We start from the raw sequence: 26,380 nt of genomic DNA on the forward strand, positions 1-26,380 counted from the left end.
CTTCAACCTTATAGTGGTGGAAGAGGACTTGTCTTGTGAGTCAAGCAAAGAGAAGAAACTAGAGAAGAAAAAAGTGTCTTCTGGAGGAGTTTTTGTGAGAAGGTACTAATCAGTGAGATGACTTTAAATAAACTTGCTTGATTGTTTACTTTTATTTTAATGATTATTAAAAAGGAAGCACATAACCTGCATTCAAAAGGTTCAGTCTGGCCTGACCAGAGTGGCTCAGTGGTTGAGTGTTGACCTATGAAACAGGAGGTCATGGTTCAACTCCTGGTCAGGGCACATGCCCGGGTTGCGTGCTCAACCCCCCAGTAGGGGGTCTGCAGGAGGCAGTTGAGCAATAATTCTCTCTCATCATTGATGTTTTTATCTCTCTCTCCTTCTCCCTTTCTCTCTGAAATCAATAGAATTATATTAAAAATATTTTTTAAGAATTAAATAGGACAAAATAAAGAGCTTATCACTGTGCTCCGTGTGTTGAACATACCCAATATATGTCAGCTCTTATTATAATTATTCAGGATAGGAGTAGATAAGTACTGACTGAGACTGTGGCAAAAACATTTTAGTATAGTGTGCTCAAATGCCCAATGCCAAAGTCATCTAGGTTAAAGCCTTGGGATATACTCCCTATTCATATGTTATCTGTTGATATGTTATCACTTCACTTCTGTCACTGGTTGAGATCCCAACAAGTGCAAAGAAGCAGAGAGTAAGTAAAGTTTCCAGAGGTCCTACACCCACCCTGAACAGGAGCATTCCCCACGTGCCTGCTGGTGAAAGGTATAAATTCAGCAGAACAAGTGTCCTCACGTTGGCTTAATTTTCATGTTATCCTAATCTATAATCTGAATTTATGTTAAAAGGAAAACATATATGTTACCCCCTCAGAGATAAAGTATTTACATTTTAATGATTACCTATTTTTGTGTGCACTCTGCTTTAACGTAAAGTAATCATAACTTATTAATATTTTGGGTTTATTTTGGAAAACTCCCAAAACTCTCAAAAGCACACTACAGGGCCGTTGCCTTTTGTACCTACATTTTCCCCATGCTGACAAGCCCCAAATGCTTTCAATTACTATATATTAAGAAATTATAAAATGTATTTATTTTTTGAAGAGTTTGAAGACTACCAGAAATAACGAGATAATGCAAGAAATGAAATTCTACTATGTCAGTGATTGGTCAGTCAGTGAACATTTTATTAGTTGTTCACAGGGTACATGATGCTTATATTAACTACTAGAGACCCAGTGCATGCGATTCATGCACTCGGGAGGGGTTGGGAGAAGGGGCATGTGGGGGCAGGAATCCAGTAGCCTGGCCTGAGCCCTCTCACAGTCTGGGAGCCCTGAGGAGTGGATCTAACCTGGCATCTCCCACCCAAGGGGTCCTTAGTGCTGCTGCAGAGGCAGGAGAGGCTCCCACACCACCATTGCACTCACTAGCCATGAGCCTGGATTCGGGCTAAGCAGTGCTCCCCCTGTGGGAGCATACTAACTCCCAGGGGGCAACTCCTGTGTTGAGTGTCTGCCTCCTGATGGTTAGTGTGCAGTGTGGTCTATCTGTCATTTGATTGATTTGCAGATTAGCTTTTTATTATATAGGATTATAATTTGACAAAGATGCATTGTAATAGAATAAACTTTTTCCAATCCAGATAACATATCCACCTGGTTTAAATTACTATAAAGGATCATTTCCCCTGGGAGATTTGGATATGTAGGATGGGTTATTTTTTTTTAATTTAGATCTAGAATTATAATTAAATTATAACTATCTTAGCAATAAAAGGAATAGTTTTCTTTAAGGCTTCAAAGTATTTGTGGTAAAATGATTATTTGATTTAGCAATTGCTTCAGACAGTCAACTATGATGTATGCCTTAAAAGTAGCCCCGTGTCCGGATCATAACCTTTAAGAGATGAGAGGAATAATCTGAACCTGTAACGGCACCGACTGCTGTGCTCAAAAGTATAAATATTCCTGTCTTTGACTGGCATTTAGCATTATAAAAGAAGAATGATGTCCTCTATTACAGCAAAGCAAGAATCATCAATTCAGTTTACATGAAGATTTTCTAGGTCCTTGCGTCAATCATTTCATAAAATTATTGATTAAAAGAAATAGAAAAGAAGAAGAATAGCATAAATAATAGAAAAACATTGAAAACCAGCACACACTCAGTGTTTTGAGCTTATGATGCAGATCGCAATTCAAATTTAACCTTCAAACATAAATGTCAGGAAACATGCCATCATTTTACTGAACACCCAAGGTCAATCAATTACTTCCATCAACTTAGTACACAATTAGACACCCATAGGGGAAATACAAAAACTTAGAATTCAGATATTTGTTTCTATTTCTATTTGAATGTTAAATATATCTGAATACTAAAAAAAGAGGATACCTAAGTGTGAAGATTGAAAAGTTATCACAAAATGAGCATACAAAGTGAGAAATAGAACATTATCAGCCCCCAGAAACCTTCCATGGCCCCATATGAGTCAGTAATAACTCCTCCCTCTTCAAAGGTAATACAATGACTCATTTCTACCAGCTTAATTTTGTCACTTTGTGAAAATTGTGTAAGTTCAATAGAATAGACATATGATTTTGTTCCTGGCATCTACTGCTAAAAATTACAGTAGAATTTTTACTATCCATATGTAAAGTATCCACATGCCCTACACTCATCATGGATAGGAGCATCGCTTATGAAAAAACATCCATTTTATATACATACATCTATATATTCCTTTATTTTTATTGCTGAAAGGTAATCAACTTTATAAATGTACAAAAATTTTAATCACTGTACCTTTGATGGGCATTTGGATTGTTATAGTCGGGGGTGTTACACAAATAATTTTGTTATGGATATCCTTGTACATGTTTTTGATGCATTTCTGCAGAAGACATTCAAAAAAAAAGGGGGGGGGCTTGTTTGTGGGGGTATGAGCCTATTTAATATTAGTAAATGATGACAAGTAATCTTCCCAAGTAGGTGACCAAATTACAACCCATCAGTTCTCATTGCTCCACTTCTTGACCACTTGGTAAGGTCAGTCTATTTAATTTTAAGACTCTCTCCTACGTGTGTAGTTAGAAAACATGGAGGTTTAAATTTATGTGTCCTGTAGACTAATGCAGTTGGTGGGAGATGGCTTGGGGGGTTACATATACTTACCAATCATCTGAATGTCTTCTTTAAGATATTCAAGTTTCTTGTCTATTTTATATTGGATTGTTGACCTTATTGATTTGAAGAAAATTATTAAATAAAAAGATCCTTTTATATATTATACATGTTGTAAATATCATCTTACCTCTTTGATTTACCTTTTCACTCATTTAATGGTGCCTTTTGTTAAATGAAGGTTATAACTTTTAATATGTTGACAAAATAACAATCTTTCCCTAGATGCTTATTACATTTTGAGAATTTTCTTTTTGCCCCAACAACAGAAAGGTATCATCCTAAGTTAATTTTTTTATTATGTTTAGTTCTTACCCTTATCAGACTACAATTCAAGTGGAACTAATTTTGTTTGTGTCTGAAATAATAGTTAAATTTTATTTTTTTCTATATTAATATCAAAGTCATACTTATTTAAAATACTTTTCTTTCTCCCTTGCTCTGCAGAGCCACTTTAGTCATGAACCAAGAGTTTGTGCATGCATCAGTGAGTTCTCATTCTTTCGATTCTTTATGAGTCTGGATCTTATATTTTTTAGTCTTGAATTTTGAGCCTTTCTTCAAGATTTTCTTTGCTGTTCTTGGTTTTCTTTTTCACATATCTATTTTGGACTTAATCTGTTTTCATGAAGTTATTCTTCTTAGATTTTCATTTGGCTTTCTTTGAATATGTAGATATATTTGAGATAGAATTCTCATACATAAAATATGATTATATACATTCATTTATAATTTCTCTTAATGATGTTTAAATTAATCTCTGTAGAGATCTTGAAACTGTTAAGTTCAATGCAATTATATCCAAGATATATATAAGTTTAAACATATCCATTTAGATTTTTAAATTTTTGTTTTTCCAGCTTTATTGAGATAAATTAACACATAACACTACATAAGTTTAAGATATACAATGTGAGAATTTGATACCCGTATATTGTGATTACCAAAATAATGTTAGTTAAACATCTGTCACCTTGAATAATTACCTTTTGTGTGTGTGTGTGTGATGAGAATTCAGGCTTAAGAAAAAGTAGGTTTACAGTTGTCAGTATGCAAAACACAGTTATTTTTGTATTATTATTTATTAAATATCATATTATTTAATTGCATTCCAACTGTAAATCTACTTTTTTTTCACCCCTGTATTTAAGATCTATACTCTCAGCAACTTCCAAGTGTATTATAAACTATATAGTAAATTATTGTTAACTATAGCCAACCTACTGTATGTTAGATCTCAGAACTTATTCATCTTATAACTGGAAATTGAATCCATTAACCAACATCTTCCCATTTCCCCCACCCCAACTTCCTGATAACCACCAGTCTACTTTCTGTTTCTATGAGTTCAGCTTTTTAAAAAAAAAAATATTCCACATGTAAATGAGGTCATACAGTATTTGTCTGTCTCTGTCTGACATTTCACTTAGCATAATGCCTTCAAGGTCCATTTATGCTGTCACAAATGGCAGAATTTTCTTTCTTTTTATGGGTGAATTGTAATGTATATATCACATTGATGAATACATAGGCTTGTTGTTTTTTCATGTCTTGGCTTTTGTAAGTAATGCTGCTACAGGGCAGCCTGAATCCCACATTTGTTGATTGGAGAAGTTTGGGGTTTGGTAACATGTTTGTTTCTTGGTTAAGGAATTAAGCCAAGTACAATGCAAATCATAATCAACATACACCCACATTTGAGTCAATTCTTTGCATATTTTACATAAAAGTAGTTTTTCCAACCCAATTAATCATGGAAATTTCCAAATTTTCCAATTTTGGAAGTCATTGCTATTGGAAACACTTGTTTCAAGGACTCTTTAATTGGTATTTCATAGAACTAAGGATATGTATCTTGTTAATTAAAAATTACTGAATTTCTTCTTCACATTTCAGACTACTGCCAAAAAAACAACAACAATTTTTAAATTTCATATGTAACATATCAGACTTACAATGATGGTTAGAACAAATGGTGACCCTATAAAAATGACTTTTTATAGACCAGATTATAGCAAACTAGAGATTTTTTCAATCTAAGAAATCAAAACTATACAAAGAAGATCAAGAGTATAATAACATTTGTTAAGGGGTAAAGTTTCATAGGTGGAGCCAGTATTGGAGGGTTAGTTCAAGGAACTAAACACTGCAAATGTGACTGAAACACAAGAGCATGGGAGAGAGTGGAGTTAGGTGATGTTGCAGAGGGGACCTGGGGCCAGTGCATGCACAGTCTTGAGAGAAAGTCAAAATAATGACTTTGACTTTCTCCTAAGAGCAGTGTGAAGAAAAAAACAAAAAGGAAGTCATTCAATGGCATGATAAGAATGGCAATTTTCAAAGGTCACTCTGGCTGCTGCATAGAGAACAGGTTATTATGAGGTAAAAAGACCCAGAGAAATAATCAGGAAAGAATTTTGTAAGTCTAAGAGAGAGGAAGGTAACTTGCACTAGAGCAAAAGTACGGAGATGGAAAGAGGTAATGGCCTCATGAGAAATGAAAGGAAACACTGCTCTCCCTCCATACCACACCCCAAGCACACACATCATGGTTCATCATGAAAGTCCATAATTATTATCCGTAAGTAGGACTTGCTGGTGCAGGTCCTCACCCTATGCTCAGTCGATTTTGTAAGAGACAGGAGAATAGCTTGTAATGTGTCACAACGTGTGCACTTTGCCTCCTGGAGCTGGCACATGGTGGGCAGTGGGAGGAACATGGATTGCCAGCAGGCCACAGCTGCAAGGGGAAAGGCTCGCCCACTCCTAGAGGCCCTTGGTTTACAAGCTTAAACACTTGCCAGATCTGTAGTTATAACTAGCCTCGCTAAGCATTCCTTTCTTCCTCCTGAGGGAAGGACTGTCCAATCAATCAATAAACTATTTTGATCAGTCAAAACTTCCCTATGAACACTTCCATGAAATGCACTATGTACTTTGGGAGAATTCATTAACCTTTCCAAATGCAGTACCAAGAGCTCAACACAAAGCCCAGTGTAATTATCTTCTGAATAAATGATAAGGAGGGATGGCAGGCAGTATCTCATATTACAGGGATACCAGAGAGGCAAGCAGAGAAAGAATATGCAAACAGACGTTTTATTACGCTTCACACTTAATTTCATTTACTTATCGATCTAAATTGGGTTGGCAAACTACAACCTGCAAGCTAAGTCCAGCCCATCACCCGATTTTGGAGTCAAGTTTTTTTGGAACACAGCCACACCCATTTGTTTATGTGATGTCTATGGCAGCTCTCATGCCAAACAGCAGAGACCGAATAGCCTACGAAGCCTGAAGTATTTACAACCTGGCTCTTCAGAGAGAAGTGTACCAACCCTGACTGATCTCTACGCAGATTTGTTGAATCGAGTAGTAGGCTTCTTTTAGACAACTTCTGCCAAGTTGTTGATACCCATCCCACTATTCATATGGAAACTTTCTAATACAAATTCCATTTGGCACTAGTAACAGATGGAAATGGAATTGTTTTTTCTCCTTGAAGTCCAAAAATTAGGCGAAGTGTTGCTCTCAAAGTAAATGTTCTTGTGAGTCTGAATAGCACAGGCTGCCATTTTAACAAATAGATTATTAAATTAGTGCTCTTTAAAATAATAATGATCTGAGAAAATTGTGTGTTATAAAAAAAAAAAAAACTTAGAAAAGACTTTTTTTAAACCAACATTTGATGAAGCAAAGCTCTCAAGTTTTCAAGCCCCATCCAACTGCCCTCCGCTCCTGCAAATTACAGCTGTCTGATAGGAAATGTGAAATAAAACGAAGCCCAGAGTGGATTGCAATATTTCAAGTGACTGTAACATCTGTTTAGCATGAAACACTCGGTTGCAATCATTCTGTTGCCTTTAGGCAAACTGTAATTCCACTCCTACTTCACTGTCCTGTGTAAAAATAGTCATACTTCTTGGGTTCCTTATTCAAAAACTGATGCCCAAGTGCCTGATTCATACCCTGGCTCATTAACCCAGTGAACATCCTGAACAAGTTAAACTAAATGTCTTCAGGGTTGGAGCACAGCAAGTGGGTGTATTTTGTTTTCTAACATTATCTATTTGAATAGTCTAAGAATTTGCAATCAGGGGAAATTAGAGCTGGCAGGAGCATTACAGCTTGTGATTTTACAATGATTATACAGCTAGAATTTAATTGGCTTAATGAGGAAATACAAAAATCCTACTTTTAACTACAACATTTGCAGACATTAAAATGTCTGGCAAAACCAAAGAAGGGCACAACTCTCACCAGCTGTTGGAGGAGTATGAACTGGCACTTCACTTTGAACAAAAATTTATTAGCATTATCATCAAACTGAATTTGTGCATAGCATTCTGACCCAGAAAGTACTTTTTGCTACATAATCTGAAGAAACTCTTGTACTTGAACATGGAATAATAATCTGAAATGGCCTAGCAACATTGTTTGTAACACACACAAAAATAAATACTTCAAATAAATTGTTCATCAATAGGAACAAATGAATAAATTAATTGTGATACATTCATACAATGGAATATTATTTAGCAGAAAATTTGAATGAACCAGTACTAGAGTCTGAAAGGATCTAAAAAGAAATGAAATGCTGAGTGAGAAAAGCAAATCCCAGAGAAATACACACAGAAGAAAGTAAGTGCAGATCATGCTGTTAAACTGACCCTAAACTCAAGGAGGAGATAATGAATTATTAGTATAATCAACATTTTGCAAATTAAAATCCATATCTAGCTATTTCTAGATACCCATGTACTTTTATGGGTCTTTTTTTTTTTTTTTTTTTTTTTTTTTTTTTTTTTAAGAGGAGTGCCATGAGCCTTACTCTTATGGCATCCACATCCTTGCTTTTCTTTCTTTTATTTTTTTTTTTCTTTTAAATATGTTTTATTGATTTTTTACAGAAAGGAAGAGAGATGGATAGAAAGTTAGAAACATCGATGAGAGAGAATCATTGATCAGCTGCCTCTTGCACACCCCCTATTGGGGATGTGCTCGCAACCAAGGTGCATGCCCTTCATGGGAATCGAACCCGGGACCTTTCAGTCCGCAGGCCCACTCTCCATCCACTGAGCCAAACCGGTTTTGGCAAGGGTCTTTGTTTTTAATCCTGTAACTTAGACAAATAACTCAGGTATGAAGATGTTTTCTCTAATTTTATCCATCATTATATTTGAAGAATACCCCATTGTCATGAAATCTGTTATTACTGGCAAATGATCTTTTCTTTCTTCTTGCCCATATCAGTTACAGACCCCATTTGTGACTCCAACTCTGTGAGCTATTCCCAGCACCAGTTGTGGTTACTTACTTAAAGCTATAGTAATGTCATGTATAACCTACGTGGCCCTTGAGATCAGTGATCTTGCTAAAGAGACCAAACTATATACTGCTATAGTCTGAGTGCAGAATAGAGGTTCTTCTCATAAGACATCAAGTATATGCTTATTCCAACAAACTGGTTTGGGTCTATAACACTGACAGGTCAATTTGACCTTCCTCTCTCTGCAATTAATATTTCAAACATCTCTACATTTCTCGAGTTGCAATCTGTTCAGTTCTCTCCTTCCTCTCAAGAATTTACCTTTGTCTAATTTAGAGAGAAGAGAAGCTATCAGACAGGAATTCCCTCTACTCCCTACCCACAAACTTACATATGCACATGTTCTCTCTGCCCTTTGATTAATTTGGGGCCAATCCTTTCAATTAGACTACAGATCCTCTCTCCTCAGAAATTGCACACTATTCATTATCCTTTCAAGCCATTTCCCTTCTGTTTTCTCTCTGTGTGAGAACTAGTCCCAAGAAAAAAAGTAATATTTCTCAAGTATCTTCTATCTCAAAAGAATAAAAAATTATCTATTTATTAATGTCCTTATATCCCACTTTTTCAATAGCCAGACAATTGTCATAATTATCAGAAACTCATCACAAAGTGATTACTCACAAACCCACCACTCAGGTAAAGAACTAAACATTGCCAGCTCTCATAACAACAACCCCACCCCCACCCAATTCATTATCTCCTTTACTTCACCCAACAGTGACCACTATTCTGGCTTAGAACACTGGGAGTTATATTTACCTATTTTTAGTATAATTATTTCTTTAAGATTCTATTTTCAAAATTCATCCATATTGGTGCAGTAATTCATTGCTTCTAATTTCTTATTGCATGAACTAGAGGCCTGGTGCACAAAATTTGTGCCTGGGGTGGGGGGTGTCCCTCAGCCCAGCCTGTACCTCTCCAGTTCATTTAGGCCCAATCAGTCAGACATGCCTCTCACAATTCAAGACTTCTGGCTCTCAACCGCTCACCTGCCTGTCTGCCTGATCACCCCCTAACCACTCCCTTGCCAGCCTGATCAATGCCTAACTGCTCCCCTGCCAGCCCAATTGCCCCTGCTGGCATGGTCACCCCAACTGCCCTCCCCTGCCAGACATCTTGTGGCAGCCATCTTGTGTTCACATGGGTGCAGCCATCTTTGACCAGATGGGTGGCCATCTTGTGTGTTGGAGTGATGGTCAATTGGCATATTATTCTTTTATTAGATAGGATACATAAATAAGTTTTAACAAAAGTAAACAATCATGTTATACAGTATGTCCAACATCCTAGAAAGTTTCCTCATGTCCCTTTGAGCCAGTTCCCTTCCTGACTCACACTTCTAAGTAGCCATTGATCTGCTGTCACAATGATTTTGCCTTTTCTAGAATTTTGCATAAATAGAATCATTTGGTATGAAGTGTTTTGTGTCTTTATTCTTTTACGTAGCATCATGCTTTTAAAATTCATCCATGTTGGTATGTGTGTTGGTAGTTTGTTCCTTTTTATTGCTAAGCTGTATTTCATTTTAGAAATGTACTGCAATCTGCTTAGCTATTGACCAGTTGTTGGATATTATTCACTGCAATTTTAATTTGTATTTTCCTCATTACTGGGGAAGTTGTTTATTACCACTTATCTATTTTCTAAGTGCCTGTCCAAGATTCTCGCCCAGTGTTCTATTAGACTTTCTTATTATTTATATCCTAAACCTAAACAGATTGCTATTCTTTGAATTACAAGTACCTCCCCCACTATGTGTACTGCTTTTCTGTTTCTTAATGGCATCTTTTGATGAACAAAAATGACTAATTTTATGTTAATTAAATATAGAGACCATTTCCCTTTTGGTTGATAAATTTTGTCTTGTTTAAAATAACTTTTTCTATCCCAAGAACATTAAAATCTATTCCTTAATTATTCCATACTAGAAGCATCAAAGTGTGTTTCATATTTAGGACTACAGTAAATGTGAAATTAATTTTTGTATATGATATAAGATAGGGGTTAACTTTTTTCCTCTGAATTTGTTCATATTTTTAGTATTTTGGTTACAATATCTAGTTAAACTAATACCATTTTTGAAAAGTCATCCTTCCCCATCAGCCTATGTATCATTTTATCATAAATCGAGTCCCATATACACATTATTCTCTTTCTGGTCTTTATAGTGTGACTTCTAATCCATAAATATGATTTATCCTTCCATTTGTTTACTTCTTGACTTTTTCTCAATAACATATATATATATATATATATATATATATATATTAGAAATTGGCAAATATATATACATACACATATACATATGGTCTATTGTAAAAGGTGTTTTGTTTTTTTCTTTAAAGCTTCTTCTTGGTATATAGAAAAGTTAATTTTTATATATTGACTTTTGTTATTTTTTTATCTATCAATAATTACTTTATTTTTTTATTTAAATTCTTTATTGTTAAAGGTATTACATATGTCTTCTTTTTTCTCCATTGACCTCTCCCAGCCTGTTCTCGCCCCCCATCACATGCCTTCAGCCTATATATTGACTTTTAGACATCAACCTTGCTAAAGTCACTTATTATGAGACCGATGATTGTGGATTCTTAGAATTCTGCACACTGAATACCCAGTAAGGCCAGTGGTTATTTCTAAGTTGTTAGAGCTGGAAAGCCAATGGAACCAAGTCTGAAGGCCTGAGAACCATAAGCACCAAGATCAAGAGAAGATAAATGTCAAGCAATCATGCAAGGAGCAAATTTAACCTTCCTCCATCCTTCTGTTCAATTCATACTCTCATCAGATTCAATGATTCCCACTCTTATCAAGGAAGGTCATTAGCTTCATTTAGTCCATCAATTCAAGTGTTAATCTCTTCTAGAAGCACCCTCACAGGCATACCCAGAAATGATACTTAACCAGATATCTTGGTATCCCATGGCCCAATAAAATTGACACATTAACTTATTTATCTTACTCCCATCACATACATTCTGTGGAATTGTTGATCAATCTCCAAGTCCTCACCATTCAAGGAATGGAGACATGCTGTATTAGTAAACCAATAAGGCTTCCTGTTTTGGATTTTTGAATTTTTACCACTGAGATGGAAATTGTGTGTGGGGAAGGGTAGAGGATGGAGCTGATTCACCCAAGTACTGTAATGGTATTTGGAAATGACTTTACAGTGATCTGTTTACATCATGTATTCCATGTACTCCTGGTATTGATTTTTGTTGCTTGCAACTAAAACAAAGACCAAATAATAAAATAAAATAAAACAGTAGCAGTACTATTTATTCACAAAATAAGAACACTGTTATTTAATTTTCAATTTCCCTTTAAACTGACCTACTACATCAAAGGGAAAAAATCAGTATGATGATGACCTAACTTTAAAGCTTCTCCAGCACCCATTAATCTCTCTTTCCAGTGATAACAAAAAGGTAAGTCTTCAAGCTTAGAATTTAGGGCAAACAACAGTATATTGCTAACATTGAATAAAATTGTTATATTTTCTTTTACACATTTCTATTTAAGCCAGTATTATTGATTTTCAATTTATGACATGACAGAAAAAATTGTTTAAGAGAAATAACTTAAATAAAAATTGAACAGTTGAAGGTTGATATTGGGAAAAAAAATCAAGAACATGTGACTGAAATTTGAGAAACAATGTCCAAGCAAAGAAAGGGATCTGGGCAGTGGTTAGTCTAAGCCACTCTCCCTCATACTCCCACAACCAAATCTCCTTCCTTTCCAAATTCCCCTTCAAAAACATCTCAACATATTTTATTAAAACTTGTTCCCTACTTTCTTAAATGTCTTCTCTGCCTGTCTTCTTTGGAGTTCTCAGATTGACTTTGTCTAAGTTCTAAGGATATCAAAGGCTGATTGTGTACAACAGAGCAGACTCTACTGCGCCAGGGTTAAAACAGCAGACACTCCAAAAGTCATCCAAAAAAGCAAAGCCTTCTAAGGCAGTTTATTTTTAATGTATAAATTAGACAGAGGAAAAATGACTTTAAGTGTTTTTGTGTGCACAAGGCCGCCCTGCCATGCCAGATGAATCCCATCATCCAGAAATAGCTGCGCTCCATCCTGGTCATTATGAAACTCAAGCTCATTTCAAGGCAGGCGCCCGGCTCTGAATGCACAAGGATTGTTGAGATGCATGTGATGGCAGACTCCATCTTCCCTAGTCACAAACAGCTTTTCTGAAGATGGCTGTTCTTCAGACCCTGTGCATACAATTTTTCTATTGTACATTCCTTCCACTCTCTTCCCACTTTTTTTTGGCTTGTTTTCATTGGCTCTTAACATCCTTATAGTCCTGTTTTTCATTTATGGTGATGAAATTAAAAACTAGACTATGATGTGAATCCAAATATACTTGTATTTTTTTATTGAAACTAAAACCAACATTTTGTTTTCATTTTTGTTCTTTAGCAGTCTTTAATTGTATCCCATCATTGAAATGTTATCAGAATATTCAATGCTGATAACATGGCCAATTTTATTTTCAAGTTAAAGCTTCTCCTGTGGGCTATACTTGGCACTGACTTCTACCTGATTTGGACTTGAACCACTTTGGCTTCAACTGAGGCAAAGATAACCAGTGAATAGCCTGCCATGAATTTGCTGTGGAACCACATGCTGGTGCAGAAATAATCATATACATTTGCTGGAGAAAGACAAATTCACAGCAGACAGATTACAGCAGCCTGGTTCCCATGCACTAGACAGGCTCCATGGAAAGGGAAGCCTGAGGCACGTGCATAGATAAGGAAGAGGACGGACAAAGGGAGGAGTGTGCAACACTTCCTGAGGTAAACCTTCCGCAGCAGCAAGGTTCAGTGCACTTCTATCAATAAAGCAGGGAAGGCAGCATGACAAGGTAACAGTAGGTCTGGACTGGAAGTTCTGAAGACTGTTTGAGACCAAGCTCCACCACTGAATGGTTGTGTGGGTTTGGGGTTAGGCTTGTAACCCCCTCCACTGAGCCTCAGTTTCCTTTTCTGCCCTGAATAACTCATAGCACAATTGCAAAGGTCAAATATAAAACTGATTATGAGAACTGTCTTGTGAAATATAAGATGTTATCCTATATAATAAGAGAGGAATTTGCTAATTATCTATTACGCCCTGAGGCATAACGACTGGATCATTGATCTGCAGAAGGGTGGAACAGTGAACTATAAGTGGGCAGCAGAGAGCTATAGGAGGGGGACAGAGCAGCAAGCTATAGGGGGGAGGGGGCAGGGGGGACTCCAGGAGTGGGAGGCAGCGGGCAGAGAGCTCCGGAAGGGTGGAACAGTGAGCTAGGAGCAGCAGAGAGGTAGGAGCAGCAGTGGGTGGATGGCCAGTTGAAGCAAGTGGCAGCAAGCTACTGGCACATGGATTCATGCACAGGGCTACTAGTATGAATATAAAATAATCTGATTAATCATTATCTTGCAGTTATTCATGATAATAATAGTAAACACTTTGCCCCTGAGTTGAGTAGGCAGCTTTTACCCTGTTTCCCCGAAAATAAGACAGTGTCTTATATTAATTTTTGTTCCCAAAGATGCACTAGGTCTTATTTTCAGAGGATGTCTTATTTTTCCATGAAGAAGAATACGGTACACATTTATTATTAAATGAAAATAAAGGAAATTTATTATCTGTATACAGTACGGTAGTACGGTAGTTGTCAACACAAACCAGACAAACTGTGAATCCTACAGTATCAAGAATTTACTCATTTACTCAATGACAATCATGTCATCATCTTCTGGAACATCTCATAACAATCAAATTCCTGAATTTCCTGGTGAATTTCTTGTGACTCCATTTCTTTCAGAATCAGTGGACCAAATCTCTCATGTTTAGCCAAGGGGGGCCTTATTTTTGGGGGGATGCCTTATATTTCACTCAGTAGGAAACCTGTAAGTAGGTCTTATTTTTGGAGGATGTCTTATTTTCGGGGAAACACGGTAGTATTCAAGCAGTATAAAGTTAAATGGCATCTAAATCTCAGAGGAATTTTTAGTGCTGTGATTTTCAAATGAAGTTTCTTCATGAGGGGATCATTGAAGAGTTTCTCAAAGAAAAAAAAGTTTATCCATGAGAAAGATTTAAGTGGAATAAGCTGATTTTTAACTTACAAAATGATTGTTAGTTCCTTCTCTAGATGCTCAGTATATACTCCCCTTCTGAGAGAGGTCCATTTACTTTCTGCATTTTAATAGCATTGCTATTTTCTGCAAAAAAAAATATTTTCTGAATAGTTTTATGATGCCAGGAGAGTGAAGAAAAAGAATAATACATATATTTATGAAATCAAAACACATATACTACTAAAATGGAAGAAAAAAACAAGCAAACTTAATGATAAAACAAAACAAAACAGCGCGTATGGAATAACTTGAGTAGAGTGTTCTGAAATAGTCATGGGATAAACCACAAGAATGCACTAACAATTTTTTATAAGTTACTTAAAAATTAAGTAGATGTTAAAGTAAATAATTACATGCTATGTGTCTATTCATGAGATGTTTCTATTCCTTCATTAGTGAGTCATGAATTTATTTTGTTTTTTATCTCAGTCACAGTAATATTATGATCTGGCTAATTCTATAACACCAGAAAAATACTAAAGATGACAGATCTAAATCATATGATTGTTCATAAGCTATGTTTGCTTCAACTTACCCTGTTTGATATTTATCTAGTTATACCATATTTCTTAGGTTAATAATTCCATCCTTTTGTAGTCAAACTTTCTGTATACTAATATTTTTTAAAAATATCTCTTGTATACAATATTTGTCTTTAAAGAACCAAAATCTAGTTTGATAATCTTTGTCATATAATTGGAACATTTAATCCATTTACATTTAATGTAATTACTGATAGATTTGTGCATTTCTTAAAAACTTTACATTTTGAAACCATTATAGATTCACAGAAAGTTAAAATGATAATACAGAAAGGACTTTTGTATCTTTTATTCCATTTACATCTTTTACACTAATAGTGCAATATTCAAACCAGGAATTTGACATCGTAATTATCAGGTGTGCAGGTTAGTAAACCTACAATTGCAATAAAAACACAGCACTCTTCCATCACTACAAAGGTTTCCTTCATAGTCAAAGGCCTCCTCTTTACAGTCAAAACCACCCCTCACTCCATCAATCCTATCCCATGGTAACCAATGGTCTGTTTTCCATCTTCATAATTTTGTCAGTTAGACAATGTTCTACAAATGCACATATACTGTATGCAATTTTCTGAGATTTTTTCAATAAGCATAATTTCCTTGATCCATATAAGTTGTTGCATGTATCAATATTTTCTTCTGTTTTGTATTTTAGTATCCCATTGTATGGTTGGACCACAGGTTGTTTAACCATTCACCTTATGCAGAGATATTTTGGTTGTTTCCAGTTTGGAGCTCTTACAAACCAAACTGCTAAGAACAATTAAGTATATATGTTTGAGTGGAAATACATTTTTATTTCTCCAGGATAAATGCTCAGCAATACAACAGATACCATTTGTAGTAAGTGTTTTTAATTAAAAAAAAAAAAAAATACTGCCGAAACCTGTTTGGCTCAGTGGTAGAGCATCAGTCTGCGGACTGAAAGGTCCCAGCTTCGATTCCAGTCAGGGGCATGTACATAAGTTGCGGGCACATCCCCAGCAGGGGGTGTGCAAGAGGCAGCTGGTTGGTGTTTCTCTCTCATCTACGTTTCTAGCTCTCTATCTCTCTTCCCTCCTCTCTGTAAAAAATCAATAAAAATATATTTAAAAGAAAATACTGCCACAATCTTGTCCATAGTGGCTTTACCATATTACAATCCCATGTATGTAAGTTCTATATACATGCCAACATTTGGTATTGTCACTATTTTTTAATGTTAGCAATTCTAATAGGTATATAGTTATGTTTCACCTTGGTCTTAATTTGTACTTAATGGCTAAACATCTTTCATGTGCTTATTTGCCACTCACATATTCTCTTTAGTGAAATGGCACTTTAAATCGTTTGCCTGTTTTCTAAGTGAAATGTTTTACTGTTGAGGTTCAGCATTCTTCTACATTCTATGAGTTCTTTAAAATATGGTCTGCAAATATTTTCTCCCAGTTTACAGGGTGTGTGTTTTTCATCCTCTGCACATGGTGTTTCATGCAGTAAAAGTTTTAAACTTTGATGAAGTCCAATTTATCAATATATTTATTTCATGAATCTTGCTTTTGATGTCATGTATAAGAATTCTTCACCAGCCCTCAAGTTCTGAAGATTTTATCCCACTTTCTCCCATCCCAGCTTTATAGGTCTATGTTTTACATTTAAATCTAAGATTCATTTTGAGTTATTTTTCGCATGAGGTTTAGATTCTTTTTTATTTGGAGTAGATCAGGCTATGGATACCCATTTTTCATCTTGGGGGAAAAAAAAAAGTCAGTTGGTTATAGTTATGTGGAGCTATTGCTGGGTTCTCTATTCTGTCCCAGTAATCTAAATGTATATGTCTCTACCAACACCTCACAGTCTTGATTATTATAGCCATATATCAAGTCTTGAAATCAGGGATGATTCTTCCCACTTTATTCTTTTTCAAAATTATTTTAGCTATTTATATCTCCACATAAACTTTAAATTGACTATATTACTTATTTCTTACTATTTATCCCACCTGTTCTATGTCTTTGTTTTGTTCATTTAGATATTTATTTTCTTTGGGAAAATTCCTTCACACCTGTTGTTTTCAGTTTCCTGTGACTCTAAACATATAATGAATCCCAGGCTGGGAATGAAGTATGGCAACAGAGAGGAACAAAGCATGTGGCTGGATGTATCAATGTACTGCTTCAAGAGGCAGTCATGACCTTGAATGATGCTGGGATAATGATGAAGATTGGGGTAAAGAACAATATGAACAATAATGCAGAATTAGTCCCTAAACCCACAAACTGTTTATATTGACGTAGTAACTGTAGATAAAAGTCCTTTTTTTTTTTTAAGGTTAAAATGTTACCATAAGCTTAGTTTTCTTTTTTTTACTTTTCTGAGAACTTCTGCTTATTTGCAACTTTCTCTGGGCCATAGCAGCACTCCAAGAGTGTTTTGGCAACAGCCTCTGTTGTGGTCAGCAACTCCCTCTGCAGCTGGGATTTCTAAAAGAAGGAGGAGCATTTGCCTTATAGTGCTCCAGCAACCAAACAAGAAAAACTTCTATGGGAATTAGTCCCAGAACTCCTCCCCACCCCCCACTTCCCTTCCTTCATGTGATCAAGGAGATTAAAGCCACTGGTGCACATTTCAGCAATCATGTCACTCACAGTGGGGATAGTACAGGGTCACCATCCTCACCACTGGGTCCTGAAACAGATCGTGGGAAACTTCACTGACTAGTAATCATGGAACTAATGACCTGTGTGGCTCAAGTTAGAGAATTTGTTAGAGGATAAGACTATGTTAAAAAAAAAAAAAAAAAGGCTATATCCCCTGAAGTAGAGACATGCCTCTTGATAGATATGCATGTGTATGTGTGTTTGGTGGGGAGTGGTTAGGTACAGAATTTTTTCAAAGACAACAGACAACAAGGCAATGATTTATTTAATCCATTAAAAAAAAAATGTTTTTTCTGCCAAGGGCCATTTGGATATTTATAACATCATTCTCAGGCCATACAAAATTATCAACTTAAAAATTACATTGGTATGAGAAAACAAACAAAAACAAACAAACAAACAAACAACAACAAAAAACTCCTAGATTTATTGAATTTTGAATCCCACTTTGGTTGCCTCGGCAGGGCCTGACCAAATGATATGACCCATGGGCCAGATATTCCCCACCCCTGGATTAAATAAACATAGACATCTAGCTTTGCCTTCACCACAATCAATAAAACAAAATCAAATAAGAACAACAACAGCAGCAACAAAAACACCAACAACACACATTTTCTTGTCTAAGCAGCAATTGAGTATAAGTGGCCAGAGGTGATGAAACTTACCAGAAAAAGGTCACAATTAGCATCTTAAAAGGTGGGAGTTGTGTCTGGCTAACCCAAACTGAGCAAAACCACTGTAAGACATCAATTTCAAAGTCTGGAAAATGCTTTGATATTTACAAAAATGGTATTGTGAAAATGTAGACCACTGACTAAAATTCAACCTAATACCCCAGGATGTTACCATCTTCTAATAACCTTCAAACAACAAAATAACCAAAGAAATTGCTTTGAGTTGCCATAACTTTACATAAATATCATGTTGAATTCATAGACATTAGAAACCTGTGAGCAATATTCTGTAAAGTCCCATAGATAGCTCTCCCTGAAGCCTGGACAACAAACCATGGGCTTTTTGTTTCTTTTAGAACAAAATTAATATTTTGTTAATGATATTTTTATGTAATCCTAAAAGAACTCTCTCAATATCGACCTCCTTTCACAAACATTTGCCTTCACTCTGAGGAACGGGTGACATCGCCACCATTAACGCACTCCAGTGAGGGTCAAACACTTCCTCTTTTAATCACCAACAGTTTTGAAACCACACATTGAGAAAAGGGACATTTCTCATAAGAAAACACGCTGTTAGCTCAGACAAAGGCTGTTTGTGAGGTTGCCTCCTGCTGGAATTGCCCCTTAGCAAGACAGATGCTGGAAAGAGAAGTTCAAGAGCCATTCTAATCACATCCAGTTTTGGTTACTTCCTCTGCTTGCTTCCAGCACAGCTGTTCAGAATAAAACAAAAAGAGGAAATGGGGACATCCAGACTGAATATTATTAGAGCCTTTAGAAAACCCTCTCAGGAAAGGAACCTGTGACATCACAGAAATGTGTCATCTTCTTTATGGAACTCTGCTCTCAAAGCAGAATATCTGCAAAGTCTTAATACAGATGATTAATACTGACACACAGCTAGCCTACAAGGCAATAACTGAGGAAAAGGCAACATTCCGGCAAAGTCTTTCCAGAAACTAAAATGTTATTAACTCAACCAATGTTCCTTTTAACCAACCAAATAAACAAGGGCAAGATATGGTACGTTTTGGCACAGAGAAGCTCCCAGCAAAACTCTGGACTGAATCTCGGGAATGGGTGTTTTAATTCTTCTGTATAATTTTTGGCAATCAGTCTAAATTCACTTCATTCCTCTAAATTAGGGGTGTCGAACTCAATCAGAGAAGGGGCCAAAATCTAAAATCCAGCCTAAATCGCGGGCCGAATGGTTTACTGAACAGTCATAAACTGTCATTGTGATGGAAATGCAGCGGAGTGCAGTGATGACAGCGCGGTGCGGGCCACATTGCAAGACCTGGCGGGACGGATTTGGCCCGCGGGCCTTGTGTTTGACACGTGCTCTAAATCTTAGTATCTTCATTTTTAAAAAAGGATGGAGATGATTCTTATTGGTTTTAGACATCTATGTCGTATGTCCCATAACACATAAAAGAAATCTATTTATATGTAACTCATTACCTCTACTAATGCCCAACTAATACTCCTTTCTCCAGTAAATCTTACTGCTAAAGATGCCATCAATTACCCTGTTTCCATACCAAGAAATTTGTTAGTTGTTCTCTCCTATTTTTCATGACCCAGTCCTCCCTTAAGTAGTTCAATATAGTTTCACTAGTTATTTGGATTTTGTAAAAAAAAAAAAAAAAAAAAAATCTAGTCCCATTGATTTAATAACTGACAAGTTTTTATCAATCTTCCCAGTAAAATTTTTAGCCCAGCTCTGTCCTCCCTTATTCAAGCATTTGCAAGAGCATCTTAGCTGGTCTTCAGGCATTATGTTGCAGTATACTGCCCTCGCCTACATCTAGGTTTTTCAAAGTCACCTGAGTCTATTCTTAACCGATATCTAGTATACATCTCTACTTGAAATCCTTCAGTCATTCCTCACTGGACATAGAATAAAGTCTAGCTACTTAATGCATTACCCAGGGTTCTTCAGGACCATTTCCTAAAACAAAACTCCACCTATCACATCCTGGAAAAATTCTTTATTTTTAATACTCACCTGAATGCTTTCAAACCTCTGTGCTGATATAAATCTGTCCCCCAAGACTGAGAAGCATCTCCCCGTGTACTTCTACTGCTAGTTGGCCTCTCTGTACCTCAGAAGTCATTCTTAGTATTTGCTTCTAGGGGAGGAAGTTGGTAAGTCCAGAGAGAAAAATGTTAGATCATCATTCCTTTTTCTCCACACTAACAAAATTAAATTCCATTTAAGAAGAGGAGGTACAAAAGGAAAACACCACCTGGAAACAATAATGAATTGACAGCCACAATTCCTTAATTTTGGTTTGTTCAAAGGCTCCATCTTCATGGGTGTATTGAAGGGTATGTTTAGTTTAATCTCCTAGTAACAATAAATAAATAAATAAATAAATAAATAAATAAATAAATAAATAACTTCATAGTTGAATATCACTCTGTAATTTATAAGCAGAGGATTCTATGGAAAAGAAATTACATTCTTGAAACTGTGTCCCTGGGGACTGTTAGAGCTATACTAGTAGTTGTCATTAGTATCAGGAAGGCAATAGGAAATATTCCTGAGAATCTAGGTGCTATGGGAAGAATACGTCTAAGCAACAAGGTGCACAGGTTCCAGTGAGACCATGGGAAAGCTGCTTAACTGTTCAGGACCTCAAATTTCTGACCCAAAAATGTGGGGACACAGTTAGACAATGAGTAAAAACATGACAGCCTCTCTTCCAATCTGTAGAAACATTTGCAGCAATGGTACCAGAACTAATTGTGTATGTTCTTCTATAGGATGAAGGTATAGGTAGGTTGGCTGATACTTCAAGTTGTCCAGTTTTCTTAGGACAGTCCTAAGTTATGTATGTTGTTTTAATTTAATTATTTTAAATGCCTCCTTGCAGTTTTGAAAATGTCTAATTTGGGCTAATGAATTATATCGTATCTGAATTATGAGCTTTTATTTTTTTCCTGAAAATTTTAGGAAATTTTGGCTTTTGCTAAATTCACAGATTATGGAGGAGAATGGGAGTTTAGAGCTGAACTAGAAAACCTTTCCTCCCTTTAAATATCTTAAAAAGCATGTTTCTTTTTAGGATTTTCAATCTTTTAGCATAAGTCTAAGATTCATATAGCCTTTTAAAAATTATTGTCAGGTACTATTTATTTTGGTTAAAGTTTACAGATTCCAGTGGGACCCTCTCTTTTGTCAACGAATGTCATTCTTATTGCACCTCTCTATTGAAAGCTCTCTCGCTAATGGTAAACAAAATACATATACCATTTTACCATCTGCAGGATTGATAGCATTTAATTAGGAAAGCCAGGAGTGCCAGAGGTCATTTTCCAAGCAGCACCTCAGGCAAGAGACCCCCTCCCAACCTCTGCTGTGACTAATGGTTCTGCAACTCATTTTAAGTTCATTGCATCCCAAATTCCCCCTAGAGAGTTGGAATTCAAATCAGGTGAACAGATGCTCACAAATTAAGGTACTTTATCTATAGACCTACAGGGATCATGAGGTGATAGGTGGAGAGGAGACAGATGAAGGAACAAACAAGAAATTTTGAAACCATTAATTTCTTGTCTCCCTTTTCCCTTATCCCTTCTCATCTCCATGGACCCCCTCCTTTCCCCTCTGCTATCATTGCTGCCCATCACTATATTATTTTTTCCACAACCTTTCAGTCTCCATAGACGGAGAGTTCTGTTATTTGGCAGGCAGTCTCAGTTGAGTTAACGAGGGACATGTGTTTTTAGGTGCCAAAAGTGAATCTTTTTCTCTGTTTCTGTCTTCAGAATCATAAAGCTTGCTCTCAGTACATTGACTGAGAAACAGAGCTTATAAACACTGAATGTTGCTTTTGTAAGTTATGGTTCAGCAAACAGAGAAATTGACTTTATTCTGGGTAGAAGTATTTCTGTAACAACAGTTGCCAGTTCCTTCCCTCCTTGACATTTTCTCTAAATTCACAGGCTTTGACCCAGACTCGTAAAATGAGGATCATTCAGGCTTTTCTCCACCCAAATCCTATGTCCCAACCATTGTTTCCCAATCAAAATTTGACCATGGATCTTATCAAACATCTGATTTTCCCCTAGAAAACAGGAAACAAGAAAGCTATTAAAAACATACATTTAGCCGAAGCCAGTTTGGCTTAGTGGTAGAGCGCTGATCTGTGGACTGAAAGGTCCCGAGTTCGATTCCAATCAAGGGCATGTACCTTGGTTGTGGGCACATTCTCAGTGGGGAGTGTACAAGAGGCAGCTGGTCGATGTTTCTCTCTCATCGACGTTTCTAGCTCTCTATCCCTCTCCCTTCCTCTCTGTAAAAAAATCAATAAAAATATATTTTAAAAAAAAACACATACATTTATATCTTATTTTTATTCCTTTTTTTTTTAAAGCTTCCATTCATAGTTAGTACTTCTTAAGTGAGAACTATTGCCGCTATGTCAAGAAACATTGCCTTTGGGGATTTTTTTTTTTTTTGTCTCTGTATATTAGAATAAGTGTCACTGTCTCATGAAAAGCATCCACAGTTCATCATTAAACATTTTAATGAATGCTCTCTTGGGCATGTTATATTTCCTTCCATCTGCCTTTCCCAGTTAAACTTTAATATACTACATATTTTCCTTTACAAAACAATAATGATTTGTAACCTTCAAGTGGAGCTTTCAGAGAAGTTGTAGAAACCCATGTTTGCCTATCTTTCATCATTCTTCACATCACATTATTTCACTGGTTAAACAGTGCTTTAAAATGCTCCAAATTTCCTTTTTGCATTCTGATTACAGCAGCTCCAAGTTTGCCTCAAGAGAGCCATTCCTCATCTGCCTGTGCTGCAGTGCTGGGCTGGGCTGTGTGAGCACATGAGGTAAGCTCGTTCAAGCTCATCTTGTCAGGACTGTCATATCCCTGAGACTTCACACAACAGCATTTCCCCTCGTGTGTTCTCAGCAATGCCACACATCAGGCGATTATAGAATTCAATATGCAGTATCATACAAAAATTTCCAACTTTTGCATAATGTAGAACATAAAAATAAACAGACTAGAAAAATAGTGGCTCACTTCATTCTACTCAAGGGTGAAAATCATAGCAAAAGGAAAAATAATATATATGTTTTATCCATGATAAGGGTTGGGAACAGGAGGGTGTGAGATAGCATGAAAGCCACATTTCCTCTAGCCTCTCAGAAAACATCTTTGTTTGCCATTGTAGTGTTACCAAGGCAACATTAGCTACTTATGACAGCACATGGAGATGGCTATCACAGGCCTGATAGCACTGTGTTTAAATGTTATACAGATTCTTTTTATTTTTATTTTTTTATTTTTTTTATTTTTATATATTTTATTGATTTTGTACAGAGAGGAAGGGAGAGAGATAGACAGCTAGAAACATCGATGAGAGAGAGCGAGTCATCGACCAGCTGCCTCTTGCACACCCCCCACTGGGGATGTGCCCGCAACCAAGGTACATGCCCTTGACTGGAATCGAACCCGGTTCCTTTCAGTCCCCAAGCCGACGCTCTATCCATTGAGCCAAACTGGTCTCGGCTATACAGATTCTTTTTAATTGGTATTTTTAATGGTGACATAATTGCAGATGTCTCACTCTCCCCCTCTTTGCCCACCATTATTCATCTCTCTCCCTTGGTCTTTACCAAACTACTGTCCGTGTCCATGGGGTATGTATATATGTTCTTTCACTCATCCCTTCACCTTCTTTACCTTCACCCCCCGGCCCTCTCCTCTGGCCAGTCTGTTTCATGTGTCCATGCTTCCAATTCAATTTTGTTCATTAATTAATTTTTTAATCAATTTAATTAATGCCACATTTTAGTGAGATCATGTTGTATCAGTCTATCTCTGAAATGTATGAATTCCTGTCTTTTCTTCCCTACTCCCTAAGGGAAAGGCAAAAGAATCACTGGTAGCCAAAGACTGAAATAAAAAGAAATCTAGATTATAGCCTATATTAAGCTACATTCGGATCATTCCTATTTTATTTTTAGATCAATAGTTGTGAATTGAGTGTGCTTTGCGGTTCACAGGTACAGTATTCACACATTTGTGACCCAACTTCCTCATCTTCCATCTCTACCAAACGTCTCAAGAAGAAATAATAAATTTGATTGTCAAGGGAAGATGAAAAGGAACCATCAGCAACCTTTTCCTGAACCACCTCAAACTTTTAGGGCATACCCTTGTGCAAGCTGTATTGGCATGAACTTGTTCCTTTACATTTCTATCTGGCCTCAACTCCCTTTGACCATGGAACTTTCTGACCACTACTCTGAGAAGTAGGAGGGACAACCATCAAGAAGAAGTGCAGAGGTAATAATGTCAGTGTGTGCTTGGGGATGTGGGCAGGGGGAGCAGATGGGAAGGAAAAGCCTTAATTTATTTCAGCTCACACCTGTCAGAATGGTTAACATCAATAAATCAACAAGCAACAAGTTTTGGTGAGGATGAGGAACAAGGGGTACCTTTGTGCACTGTTAGTGGGAATGCAGATTGGTGCATTCCCACTACAAAGGTTCCTCAAAATTAAAAAAGTAAAATAAAAATAGAACTACCTTTTGACCCAGCAACTCCCCTTCTGGGTATATATATCTGGAAAAAAATATATACTAAGCCAAAAAGATATGTGCATATACATCCCTACGTTCATTGCAGTGTTGTTTCCAATAGCCAAGATAGGGAAATAATCTAAGTGCCTATCAGTAGACAAGGGGATAAAGAAATGGCACATATTTAATCACACACATCACTATAGAGAAGTGAGAGAAATGGGAGATTAATGTTAAAAGCATCCTGGGCCTGTCTCCTAGCAGTTAAATATGGACTTAAAAAAACAACCTTACAGTATAAAGAAATTATGCCAAACAAGTACATTTGCTTTAAGATCCCTAAATAAAAGATTCAGTCAAAACCGGTTTGGCTCAGTGGATAGAGTGCTGGCCTGCGGACTCAAGGATCCCAGGTTCGATTCCAGTCAAGGGCATGGACCTTGGTTGCGGGCACATCCCCAGTAGGGAGTGAGCAAGAGGCAGCTAATCGATGTTTCTCTCTCATCGATATTTCTAACTCTCTATCCCTCTCTCTTTCTCTCTGTAAAAAATCAATAAAAATATTTTTTTTAAAAGATTCATAGTCTAGAACAGTACTTGCAAAAAATAAAAAAAATAATGATTCATAATTTGGCATAAAATATTTTTCTACTTTAACTTCTTAGTTAAAGATCTGATTAAGTGGGTGATTTATTTTATTTTTTATTTTCATACAATAATAGGTCCTAAGTTGGTGTGAATTTAAAATCTACATATCTGGTACAAATTCAGGACTCACAAATCAGTGCTCACAATTCAGTGCTCACAAAACTGAACCTTCCAAATCTGGTATACTTTTTAAGAATTTTCTAAAGGGTTCACCTAACGTTAATTTGCCTGCCTTATTATCAGCATTATGGCATTTGCCATGTTAGAATTTTAGTCTGATGGATACTTCAAAATTATGCAGTCATACTATCTCATTCTATGCTCATTTATAAAGGAATTATTTATTATGACATTTTTAAAAGACAGAAACCATTTAGAATTTTACTATACTTTGAATATAATTATTTCAGAGTCTAACATAAGGTTATAAGTCAATTAACTTTCAAATATTTCAAACAAACTTTCATTTAGTTCATTTATTGACTACTGACTTTGTGCCAGAAACTGGGTAGGCACTATAAATACAGATCCAGGCAATTAATGGAGATTAGATGGTAGGGGACCATGAACAGAAGCAGGAAGACCAATTAGGAGACTATTGTAATAATAGCATAAGCA

The 26,380-nt window shown here is 36.3% G+C and overlaps 1 long non-coding RNA gene across 1 annotated transcript in view; it reads left to right on the top strand.

Moving 5' to 3' along the window:
• Positions 1-25,539, top strand: part of LOC123651626 — a 46,271-nt gene extending 20,732 nt beyond the window's left edge. The window contains exons 3-4 of the long non-coding RNA XR_006740465.1: positions 23,333-23,412; positions 24,596-25,539. This is a non-coding gene — a long non-coding RNA (uncharacterized LOC123651626). The remainder of the gene's footprint in view (positions 1-23,332; positions 23,413-24,595) is intronic.
• The last annotated feature ends 841 nt before the right edge of the window (positions 25,540-26,380 follow it).

This window comes from Pipistrellus kuhlii, unplaced genomic scaffold (assembly GCF_014108245.1).
Source record: "Pipistrellus kuhlii isolate mPipKuh1 unplaced genomic scaffold, mPipKuh1.p scaffold_m20_p_7, whole genome shotgun sequence".
Taxonomy (NCBI): domain Eukaryota; kingdom Metazoa; phylum Chordata; class Mammalia; order Chiroptera; family Vespertilionidae; genus Pipistrellus; species Pipistrellus kuhlii.